Below are 13,112 nucleotides of genomic sequence, written 5' to 3'. Positions count from 1 at the left end.
ATTATCGGGTAAGTATATTCAAAAATTTATTTTATTAATAAAAATAACATTTTTCAATATTAAACTTACCCGATAATCATGTAGCTGATTCACACCCAGGGAGGTGGGTGAAAACCAGTGTACATGATTAAAGGATAGCTAAGTATCCCATATTTCATATAACAGTTATCTCAAATAACAATGAAATAATAAGTACCTGGTAAGGAAGTCGAATAGAACCGTTACTCTGCCTTTTATTTAAAGTTCGTCTTCCTTACTGAGCGCAGCGTTCCTCTTGGAGGCTGAATCAACCCAAAGGTGCCAAAGTACAAGGGGTTGCAACCCTACTAAAGGACCTCTACCAAACCTTTAACCCAGGCGCTTCTCAAGAATGAATAGACCACCCGCCAAATCCAAGGATGCGGAAGGCTTCTTAGCCTACCGTAACAACCATAAAAACAACAATAAAAGTATTCAAGAGAAAGGTTAAAAAGGTTATGGGATTAAGGGAATGTAGTGGCTGAGCCCTCACCTACTACTGCACTCGCTGCTACGAATGGTCCCAGGGTGTAGCAGTTCTCGTAAAGAGACTGGACATCTTTCAGATAAAATGATGCAAACACTGACTTGCTCCTCCAATAGGTTGCATCCATAATGCTCTGCAGAGAACGGTTTTTATTAAAGGCCAACGAAGTAGCTACAGCTCTTACTTCGTGGGTCCTTACCTTCAGCAATGCAAGGTCTTCCTCCTTTAAGTGAGAATGTGCTTCTCTGATCAGAAGCCTTATATAGTACGAAAGCCCATTCTTGGACATGGGTCTCGAGGGTTTCTTGATGGCACACCATAAGGCTTCTGACTGTCCTCGAATAGGTTTAGACCTCTTCAGATAATATTTGAGAGCTCTGACAGGGCAAAGAACTCTCTCTAGTTCGTTACCTACCATGTTGGAGAGGCTAGGTATTTCGAACGATCTAGGCCAAGGACGTGAAGGAAGCTCGTTCTTTGCTAGGAATCCAAGCTGAAAAGAACATGTTGCTGATTCGGTTGTGAAACCAATGTTCTTGCTGAAGGCATGAACCTCACTGACTCTCTTAGCTGTTGCAAGGCAAACGAGAAAAGCAGTCTTGAGGGTAAGATCCTTGAAGGAAGCTGACTGGAGAGGTTCGAACCTAGATGTCATAAGGAACCTTAAGACTACGCCTAGATTCCAGCCTGGAGTGGAAAGACGACGTTCTTTAGACGTCTCAAAAGACTTGAGAATGTCTTGAAGGTCCTTGTTGGAAGACAGGTCCAAACCCCTGTGGCGGAGAACTGAGGCCAACATGCTCCTATACCCTTTAATCGTAGGTGTTGAAAGGGATCTCTCATTCCTAAGATGAAGAAGGAAGTCAGCTATTTGGATCACAGAGGTATTGGTAGAGGATATTGAATTGGCTCTACACCAGCTTCGGAAGACCTCCCACTTAGACTGGTAGACTCTACGAGTGGAAATTCTTCTAGCTCTGGCAATCGCACTGGCTGCCTCCTTCGAAAAGCCTCTAGCTCTAGCGAATCTTTCGACAGTCTGAAGGCAGTCAGTCGAAGAGCGTGGAGGTTTGGGTGTAACCTGTCTACGTGTGGTTGACGTAGAAGGTCCACTCTTAGAGGTAGAGTCCTGGGGAAGTCGACTAGCCATTGAAGTACCTCTGTGTACCATTCTCTTGCAGGCCAAAGGGGAGCAACCAGCGTCAGCCGTGTCCCTTCGTGCGAGACGAATTTCTGCAGAACTTTGTTTATAATCTTGAACGGAGGGAATGCGTACAGGTCGAGATGGGACCAGTTCAGAAGAAAAGCATCCACATGAACCGCTGCAGGGTCTGGAACAGGGGAACAATAAAGCGGAAGTCTCTTGGTGATGGAGGTGGCAAACAGATCTATGGTAGGTTGACCCCACAAGGTCCAAAGTCTGTTGCACACACTCTTGTGGAGGGTCCATTCCGTGGGAATGACCTGATTCCTTCTGCTGAGGCGATCCGCTGAAACATTCATATCGCCCTGGATGAACCTCGTGACCAGTGTGAGGTTTAGACCTCTTGACCAAATGAGGAGGTCCCTTGCGATCTCGTAAAGGCTCCTCGAATGGGTCCCTCCTTGCTTGGAGATGTAAGCCAAGGCTGTGGTGTTGTCTGAATTCACCTCCACCACTTTGCCTAGCAGGAGGGACTTGAAGTTCAACAGGGCAAGATGAACTGCTAACAGTTCCTTGCAGTTGATGTGGAGTAATCCTTGTTCCTTGTTCCATACTCCTGAGCATTCCCGTCCGTCCAAGGTCGCACCCAAGCCCGAGTCCGATGCATCCGAGAAGAGATGAAGATGGGGGGTCTGGATGGCCAATGATAGACCCTCCTTGAGAAGGAGATTGTGCTTCCACCACAGGAGAGTGGTCTTCATCTCTTGGTTGATAGGGATAGAGACTGCTTCTAGAGTCGAGCCCTTGTCCCAATGAGCCGCAAGATGGAATTGAAGAGGGCGGAGGTGGAGTCTCCCTAGCTCGACAAACAGGGCCAGTGATGAGAGGGTCCCTGTGAGACTCATCCACTGTCTCACTGAGCAATTGCTCCTCTTCAGCATGCTCATGATGCACTCTAGGGCTTGGTTTATCCTGGGGGCCGATGGAAAAGCCCGAAAATCCCGACTCTGAATCTCCATTCCCAGGTACACAATGGATTGGGAGGGAATGAGTTGAGATTTCTCTATATTGACTAATAGACCTAGGTCTCTGATTAGATCTAAAGTCCAAGAGAGGTTCTCCAGACAACGACGACTCGTGGAGGCTCTCAACAGCCAGTCGTCTAGGTAGAGGGAGGCTCTGATGTTCGATAAGTGCAGGAATTTCGCTACATTCCTCATCAGATGAGTAAAGACCATAGGAGCTGTGCTTAGGCCAAAACACAGGGCTTGGAACTGATAGACAACCTTTCCGAAAACGAATCTCAGGAAAGGTTGGGAGTCTGGATGAATGGGAACGTGAAAGTATGCATCTTTCAAGTCCAACGAGACCATCCAGTCCTCCTGTCTGACCGCTGCTAAGACCGACTTGGTCGTCTCCATTGTGAACGTCTGCTTGGTGACATACTCGTTGAGAGAGCTGACGTCCAGCACCGGTCTCCAACCTCCTGTCTTCTTGGCCACAAGAAAGAGACGGTTGTAGAAGCCCGGGGATTGATGGTCCCGGACTATAACCACTGCCTTCTTCTGCACAAGTAGCGACACCTCCTGTTGCAATGCTAGCCTCTTGTCCTCTTCTTTGTAGTTGGGAGAGAGGTTGATGGGCGATGTGGTCAGAGGCGGTTTGAGGCAGAATGGAATCCTGTAACCGTACCTCAGCCAACTGACAGACTGTGCGTCTGCACCTCTCTTCTCCCAGGCTCGCCAGAAGATCTTGAGTCTGACTCCTACTGTTGTCTGGAGAATCTGAGAGTCAGTTCTTTCCCTTAGATGTCCTGGGTCCTTTCCTAGACTTGCCCCTGTGAGAGTCTGGACGGGAGCTTCCTCGGCTGGGGGCTCTACCACGAAAGGGCGGTATGAACCTCGTAGCCGGGGTATCAGCCACTGGGGAGCGATAAGTCTTGGGGACAGAGGTGGTAACCTTAGACTTACGAGCCGATGAGGCTACAAGATCGTGCGTGTCCTTCTGTATCAGGGCAGCCGACAAGTCCTTCACTAGCTCCTCGGGAAAGAGGAACTTTGAGAGTGGAGCAAAAAGGAGTTGTGACCGTTGGCACGGTGTAATGCTCGCGGAGAGGAAGGTACACAGTTGTTCCCTTTTCTTCAACACCCCTGATACAAATAACGACGCTAGCTCACCCGATCCATCTCTGATGGCCTTATCCATGCAGGACATAATTAGCATGGCAGAATCTTTGTCCGCAGGAGAGGTTTTCTTGCTGAGGGCTCCCAGGCACCAGTCGAGAAAGTTGAACATTTCGAAAGCTCTGAACAACCCTTTCAGAAGATGATCCAGGTCTGAGAAGGTCCAACAAACCTTCGAGCGTCTCATCGCAGTCCTCCTAGGCGAGTCCACCAGACTTGAGAAGTCAGCCTGGGCAGAGGCAGGTACTCCCAAGCCTGGTGCTTCCCCTGTGGCATACCAAACGCAACCTTTCGAAGCGAGCTTCGTTGGAGGGAACATGAAGGAAGTCTTGCCAAGGTGTTGTTTAGACTGAAGCCACTCCCCTAAGATCCTTAAAGCCCTCTTGGAGGATCTAGCTAGGACAAGCTTAGTATAGTTGGACTTAGCTTGTTGTACGCCCAGCGAAAACTCAGATGGAGGAGAGCGGGGAATAGCAGAGACGAAGTGGTCTGGGTAAATCTCCCTGAGTAGAGCCAAGACCTTTCGAAAATCAATAGACAATGGAGAAAGCTTAGACTCCTCCACGTCTGATGAGGGATCAAGGTGTGCCTCCTCATCATCCGACACTTCATCAGCAGAGGGTAGCGAAGCGATAGGACCAGAATGCTGAACCGCAGAGTCAGAACGGGTAGGAACAATAACAGAGGTTTCCTCATCTTGAGGGAAAACCTGAGGCTCAGACTGCATAGGCTGAACAACAGACGAAGCAGAAGGCAGGCGCATGGGTGAAGGAGGTTGACTCCTAGCAAGAGTTGAACCCAAGGATTGCACAAGCTGAGCGGAGGACGGAGGCGGAGTAGTCCGTTCCTGTTCCTGTGAGATGAGTGGAGCATGAAGAGGTTGAGGCTGCGCAGAACAAGGTAAAGTTCTCGCAAGCTGAGGCTCCTGAGGCGCAAGTCCAGGGTGTAGAGGAGCTTGCCTAGAGGAGGGTTGAGCTCGCTGCAGCGATGGTTGAGCAGACAGACTCACGGAGGGGAGAGGTTGTTGTACCCCAACCGAGAGTTGCACCACTGGTGGAGCAGCAAGGGGAGGAGGAGGAAGAGTGGAATAACTCTCCTGATCCCAAAGCAAGGGTTGCCTTAAAGAAGGCTGAGGCTGAACAACACTGGGAACAGCAAACTCCGAAAGTGGCTCAACATCGTACGCCTGGCAGATGGTGCTGCGACCAGGCGGAGCAGGTGCAGGCTGGGCGAGCACAGGCGGAGCGAGAACAGGTGGAGGGAGTGTAGGCGGAGGAGGAGGTGCAACACTCTCAGCCCGACACTCACGCATCAAGTCCGAAAGCTGAGCTTGCATGGACTGAAGCAGGGTCCACTTGGGGTCGGCAGAAACGATAACAGACTGAGGTAAAGTCACAGTCGGGCTCTGTATAGGCAGAACCTTACTCCTCTTGGGCGGAGTACAGTCGACCGATGACTGAGGCGAGTCGGAGCTGAGCCAATGACTACAACCTGGCTGAGCACTCGCTGACTGAACTCTCCGTTTAAGCGGTCTCGAGACCTGAGACCAACGTTTCTTCCCTGCATGTTGATCAGCGGACGAGAAGACGGGCTCAATCGTCTGCAGGTGGGAGTGACGGTCTAAGGAAGACACGCCCGCAACCACCGAGGATAATTCTGTGCGCCTAACAAGGCCTGTCGAACCCTTAAGCCCTTCGACATTGCTTCTCCCCTGGGCATGGGAGCTTGCAAGAGGTCCCGGACTGGGAGGACGACTGGCTCGCACAGAAAAATCCTCACGCACCACACTGGCACCACTAGCACTTGGCACTGCACAGACACTAGCACTCGTCACAGCACTGGCACTAATTCCACCCACTGCACTCTTGACCTTCAGTTCTTTAACCTCGGCCATCAGAGACTTATGGTCACTTACCACTGATTCTACTTTATCTCCTAAAGCCTGAATAGCACGCAAAACAGTTGACATATCAGGCGGAGGGCACACAGTAGGTTCGGGGGTAGCCACTACAGGGGTAGGAAAAGGTAGGGGATCATGAGGTGAGGAAAACATAGAAGAGTGAGAAGAACTTCTCCTAACTCTACCTCTCTCTAACTTAGATGAATATTTTAAAAGACGGACAAAATCCAATTCCGAAAGTCCGGCGCACTCCTCACATCGATTTTCTAATAGACAGGGCCTGTCCCTACAGTCAGAACAAGCGGTGTGAGGATCTACCGAGGCCTTCGGAATACGCCTATTGCAAGACCTACATCGTCTATGGGAGGGAGCTTGCGAAACGTCAGACATCTTGTTTCAAAGAGTTAGTCAAAGGGTGATCCAAAAACAAGCAAAAATTCATTAACCGTTAACCAGTATTTATATAAAAGCTATCTAGCTAATATAAAAAGGATTCCAGTATGCGACAGCCGTTAATCTAAGAGAATACTTCACCAAATATCCATGAATAAACTCGAAGACCATAAGTGTATCCCAGAACGTCTAGCCGGAAGCACGACAGAGGAATAATTGAGGAGGTGTCAACAACAAATGATTGAGTACCTGGCCACAGGTGGCGCTGGTAAGTACACCCCCTTCTAGTATTGTGATAGCTGGCGTATCCCTCCATAGAATTCTGTCGGGCAACGGAGTTGACAGCTACATGATTATCGGGTAAGTTTAATATTGAAAACATCCTTTTTTCTAAGCCAAGCAGTATCCTCAGCAATCTTTCCATCTATCTAAAAAACTACTGTACACCCATAGCAATTTTGCTGATCACACCACATAACACCATGCTCAACACTCAGGACACACCTGTTTCCTCTACCAGGATCACCTAACTTTACTCTCTCAATTACTTCTTTAATCATCACCATGGATTGCTGTAGCTGTACTCCTTCCCAGATTTCTGAGACGCGTCGGGGTTGAGCGCGACCGAGTTTACCCTTCTAAGGTAAGTTGCATAATTATCAAAGATATTACGTATTATGAAATTGTCGTAGAATGGTGCAACTTGTATAGGTTATCAGTTGTGGAAAGTCTTGGTGGATGGTTTGGCTACCACGTGCATGATTTTTTTTTTAGTTGAAATGCCGTTCATCGCCACAAGGACCATTTTACCGCGAGTGACCCTTTTTCAGTTTTTTCATTTTTTGGCCAAGTCATTTTTCCGTAAGAAATTGCCAAATAGTGTCGCAAAACTTTTGCTTTTTTAGTGTTGGAAAGTGTGTCTAGATGATCTGGCTACCCATGCGTGACTTTGTTTTTGTCAGATACGCCGTAGATATTGATATGTGGGGCATTTTCCTGCGGTTGCCAATTTCTGTTTTTTTTTCAATATTTGTAAAAATTTACTACGTAGTAAGGAATTGCCATATAGTATTGATTTTTTTCATGTTTATTTGTTGGAAAGTGTGTCTTGATGGTAGGGCTACCACATGCATGAATTTTTTTTATCTGAGATGCCGTATATTAGAATGTTGGCCATTTTTCCGCGAGTGCCCCTTTTTATTTGTTTTGCATTTTTTACTTAGTCATGTTACTGTAAGAAATTGGCAAGTAGTGTCGCAAAACTTTTATTTTTTTAGCGTTGGAAAGTGTTTCTAGATGATCTGGCTACCCATGCCTATCTTTTTTTTTAGCCAGATATGGCATATATATAGGTATGTGTTTGATTTTCCTGCCATTGTCACTTTTTCGTTTTTTCCCATTTCTTTCAAAATTACTACGTACTAAGGAACTATCACAGAGTAATGATTCATTTAGATGTTTATTTGTCGGAAAATGTGCCTTGATGGTTTGCCTAGCACGTGGCTGAAATTTTTTTTTTCTGAAATGCCCACCATTAGCACGTTGCCATTTTTCATCGAGTGCCCCTTTTTATTTGTTTTGCATTTTTTTGCTTAGTCATGTTACAGTAAGAAATTGGCAAATAGTGTCGCAAAACTTATATTTTTATAGTGTTGGAAAGTGTTTCTAGATGATCTGGCTACCCATGCCTATCTTTTTTTTTAGCCAGATATGGCGTATATATAGGTATGTGTTCGATTTTCCTGCGATTGCCACTTTTTCGTTTTTTCCCATTTTTTTCAAAAATACTACGTACTAAGGAACTATCACAGAGTAATGATTCATTTAGATGTTTATTTGTCGGAAAATTTTGTTTACTTCTTTTTTGATTGAATATCATCAAATTCTTTTAGCTAAAATATATTGTTTTACAATTTTTTTTTTTTCGATTTTATTTCCCTTCAAAAATTTTTTTTGGGGTCAGAATTCTAATTTTATAGTCATAAAATAATCGACAATCATCCAGCAACCCACCATACAATTTTTATGCATATCCAAGAATAATTAGATTAGTAAATAACACCTTGAAATTGACATACCGTTCCTACATTTCAGGTGGCAGATTAGGGAGTCTGAGTCAGTGTGGTTGGCGGCCATTTTGTGGACATATCCGAAGCGTAAGTTGCCCTATCTATATATATTTTTGTTCCCTATAGAATTTGTGATATTTTGGTATATTTTTACCTGCATAAATATCATATTATATTAAATATATGTGTATTTTTTTTACGAAATTTCTAAGTACTGTACTCAAAAAATGACCTTTAGATATGGCCCCTGATATAAATGTAATTTACAAAATAATGAAGATTTTTTTACATATTTCTATTTTAGGATAACATATGTTTATTCCCTAAAAAAATTAGCCACTTCCTATTTCATTTGGGTACCCAAAAAAATTCATGAAATTCGGACAAATTTTTTTGGCCAAAAAAATTTAACCCTTTTTTTCTCATTTCAGATCTTCACCTCCATGGGTCTGACTTCATCCAAAATACATCAAGATGTGTCCTAAACATTCAAGAATCAATTCCTAAAAGGATTTATGGATATATGTATAAATTTTTTTTTATGAATTTTTATGTAAGGTCTATTTTTTTCTACTTAATTTTTAAAAATATTTATAATAAATAGTTTTTCTGCAGATGAGTAGTATTTATCTTTACAGTAGTTTTAAGCATTCATTGAATTTCATTTTGGCAAAAAAAAAGGAGGTTACTGCAAAAACAGATTTTTCAAGAATTTTGTTTTGCGTCGGGGTCGCGCGCGACCGAGTATACCCTTAAAGGGGTGTCCGAGGAGAATACCTATCCAGGGTTAATGTGGCTACATGCAACTCTTGACCACCCAGCTATGGGATGACCCACAAATGCACCACAAATTGAAAACAATTCGCCCCTTGTAAGCATATCTGCAACTTCAGGCAACTTATTACCTCTCTCAAACATCAATTCTTAACAGTTGCAATCCTAAAGCAGCACCCACTTCCATTACGTGACTTGGGGACTTTGTTATCAACCCAAATGTATTCAAGCGTCTAATCATCTTAGCAGCAGAAGCTATCGATTCATTTACAAGAATGTCATCTATATATGAACAGGTTGCTCTCTTACTTGATTTTTTCATCCTTACTTAACCCTTTCACTGCAGATATTCTAATAGGGATGTTGCACAGCTCTGTGCACATTTGCACTAAAAAATTAAAAATGCTCAAAATTTACTGAAACTTGAGTTTTTTGTGTTCTATAACCTTTCTGTTTTTAGAATTTAACAATATTTTCCCAAGTATATGTCTTTATGCCTTAAATTCTTCGATAAAAAGGAAAAAATAAAGAAAAATCACAAAAATTCTTTTTCAAAGATGATTTTATCGATTCCACCAATAATTCTTCACCCAATTTATCAGTGACTCATACATTTATTTTTCACATTGGCAATGCTTTTGTACACTTTATGGGTATTTTATGTCTCAAAACATGGAATGATATAAAGAGGGGGCTTTTCAACAATTTGATAACAAAAATAGATTATTTGCTTTCTTTTACATTCGCTTTTACCTTTCATCAAGCAATTCTTTGGCAAGATAGAGCATACAATACATTGGGGTTTATGGTTTTTGTCAACATATTAAGCTGGAAAATGCCTTTCAGTTAATCTAGATTCCATTGCATTTGAAAATCTACCCTTTCTTTGAGTTTTGCTCCGCTTATACCCTTCTAACGTAGTGTTAATAATTTTTCCAAGATTTTTTTCTGATCCAACTAAGCAGTGGGATTCTGAATGTTGTAGCATATGTTTGAGTCTACTAATGCTGCTTCAATGATAGAATACCAAATTGGTTTGTACCATTTCTGACTTTTGTAAGCATATGTTGAGCATAGCTGATCAAACTTATCAACTCCTCTCATATACTTATTATATTCTACATGAACACATCGCTTGTCTATTTCTGTCACTCTTTTTTTAATGAAGTTTCACTTAATATGTACCTACTGTTCCAAGGCTTGACAGTAAATTAACCCTGCTTGTGTCTTGCCAAGAACAAGCAAGCCTTTTACCATCACTCCTTACCCATGTTACTAGGAAAGCTCCCTTTTCTACCAATATTTGTTTCATATCAGTTGGTAGACCCTTTTTATTCACCCTAACTGTTCCACAAGCTAAAGTTTTTCTCTGAAGTAGTTTATCAAAAAGGGATACACTTATAAAAGCTGTCCATATAAATGATATGACCTTTGCTTTCATAACCCTCAAACAAAGGCAGAACAATATGAGTACTCAACCCATCTGATGGTGGATAAGCAGCTTCTTTCCCAGTATACAAATTAAACTCTAAGTAGGTAACCAGTATGAGCACCTGCCATAGACCATAATTTTATTCCCCATTTAGTTGAAGGCTTTGATGGTAAATATTGTTTGAAAAATAATCTACCTTTAAATTTCATTATGCTTTCATCAATACTGATTTCTCTATTGCTAACATAGTTCTTCCCATATAAATCCATGTACCATATCTAAAATTGGTCTAATCTTAGAGAGACTATCATTTCCATCTTTTTTATCATTATCCCTAAAATGAATAGCAGATCTAATCAACTGGTATTTGTCCTGAGATAATAATTCTCCGAATCTTGGAGCATCAAATAAAAAGCTATTTTCAGTAAAGTAACTTTCAATTGTAGGCTATTTCAATAGCATCAATAGCTTTTATGTCATCACTAGTTACATCTGACCATTGTTGGTATCTTGATATTTTGGACAAAGGTTGTTTTGTAGCTAATCATTGATTTAAAATACTTATTAGTTTCTTTTCCAACATGTTCGTAAACTTTTTCTGGGAAAAACACTCATATGGATTCAAGTTTTCAAAGTTAATCATTTTATAATGGGCTATGTAATAAAAAATATTATCTATTTTGGTGGGATTATTGCTTTTATAGTTCATTCTAATCCAGCCTAAGGAATTTGCCACATCAACTGTGGGTGATGAGCATGTTGCTGGGGCATCTTTATTTATATCCTTATCAGTCGTCTCATCATAATAATCATCATTTGGTTCATCAATATCTGACACACATCTTGAATCAGATCCAAACAAAATGTCATCAATTTCTTTTAAAGATACTTGGCAAGAAGTAGAGGCCATATCACACATATAAAACAAAGGAAAAAAAATAATTCTTCAACCCAGAGTTAAAGGGAAAAATTAAAAGGACAAGGACAAATTCAACTGACTGATAAAAGCAGAGCAATATCAAATATTTTGCTAATAGTATAATAATACCATAATTTACAACTATATATGAAATTTATCCTACTGTGAAACAAGCATTTATTAACAAATCATATCTTTATCAACAACTTGTATCACTAAATTATGCTGTAAAAAAGTGAAGGGACTGATAGGCAACTAACAGACTAAACGTCAGCTAACGAATGTAAACAAAGCTTTGGATTTAGGACACAAAATTTCTTTTCTCGTGAATGTGTTTGTTATTTGACTATTATTCATTTAATTGAGTAAATTTCTATATTGATGTCTGAAAACATCATTATCTGTCACATTTTGAACATCCAATACTGTACTAAGAAATACGTTTTTATTTGTGTACGGTAGTTGTTATGGCAACTGTTCAGCTCTAATGTAAACAAATTTTCACTTTTGGTAAACGAACTTTGGAAAGCATGATATTATGATAACTCTATGAATAATATTGATTTATATTGAAAAAAACATGCATATATATCATAATTTCATGTTGACATAACGTAAAAAATAACAAAAAAATTACCAAAATCATCGAGTGAATGGGAGAGAAATGATGAGACCTTCAAAGAGTCGGTAGTTCATAAAATCGGCAACAGATGGCAGCATGTAGAAGCCAGATAAATCGTCAACAAAAGGCACTAAGCTTAAAATTTCTTACGCAGTGTGGAGTTAAGTCATTCTCCGCAGTGAAAGGTTATGAATCTGAATAAACTAAAGTCGTTCTCCGCAGTGAAAGGGTTAATACAGTCTTTAGTATCCGACATATAATCCGTGGTGCAGGGTTCAACCCGTATCCCAATCTTATAAGGCAAAATGTCTGACCCTTATACTGTAGTTCACTAGTTGATATGGCAACAATTTTTGATCAAAACACAACTGGAGGTAAGATGACTTCAAATGCACAACAGGCACATTCTCACCTGTCTGTCGCCATTTACGTAGTGTCTCGCTGAATACAACAGAGTCACATCATCCTCAGTGTGACACTTGACATACATATTAAGAACATGAAAATAAAGCACTGGTCTCACCTTATTCTTTGTTGGCTGTTCCACTGCCATTAGAGGAATAATACCAACTTTAACCTCTTCTTTCCATGGAACTAACATACCTTCAGCAATCTACCTGTTCACTTCCTTTTCAAATTCTTCCTTCAACCCTCAAGCTTTTTATCACAACGACTTATTTGGGCTCGAGCCTTGTCATCCTGATGTAAGTTCCTCTAAGCAGCTTTCTACTAGGGATATTTCCTGTGAGTGATATACCAGAGAATTTTACCTGTAGAGGTATCACAGGCTTATTACCCCTGGAGCAAATATCCCGAAAAATATCGTGTATGTAACAGGAACACGTTTAAAACAACTATGGCTATCCTTCCCAGAACAGAGTTAACCTTGTCTCGAAGGATATGGGATAGGATTTGATACGTGGAAGAGCCGTTACAACTCCGATACCAGTGTGTTACTGTAAACACGTTCGCTGGTTCACTATTCCTTCATGCAGCCGCCATCTTGACTGCATGCTTAGGAAGTTTTCTGCCTTATTTTAAAGTTTTTGTGCATTTTTGGGATTATGAATGTTTCTGCTTTACAGTATATTTATCGGTTGAGTACAATACCCTTTTTTGGGCTCAAGCCATGACGTCCTGATGGGAAGGTTCCTTCGGTTGCTTCCTTGGG

The 13,112-nt window shown here is 41.7% G+C and overlaps 1 protein-coding gene and 1 pseudogene across 1 annotated transcript in view; both read right to left on the bottom strand.

The window, feature by feature from the left end:
• mr (anaphase promoting complex subunit morula) overlaps positions 1 to 13,112 on the bottom strand; it is a 226,098-nt gene that overhangs the window by 45,514 nt on the left and 167,472 nt on the right. The window lies entirely within an intron of this gene.
• LOC137658662 (piggyBac transposable element-derived protein 4-like) lies at positions 9,970 to 11,319 on the bottom strand (annotated as a pseudogene).

The sequence above is a fragment of the Palaemon carinicauda genome, chromosome 19, assembly GCF_036898095.1.
Source record: "Palaemon carinicauda isolate YSFRI2023 chromosome 19, ASM3689809v2, whole genome shotgun sequence".
In the NCBI taxonomy this organism is placed as follows: Eukaryota; Metazoa; Arthropoda; class Malacostraca; order Decapoda; family Palaemonidae; genus Palaemon; species Palaemon carinicauda.
This window is presented reverse-complemented; position numbering and strand designations above follow the sequence as displayed.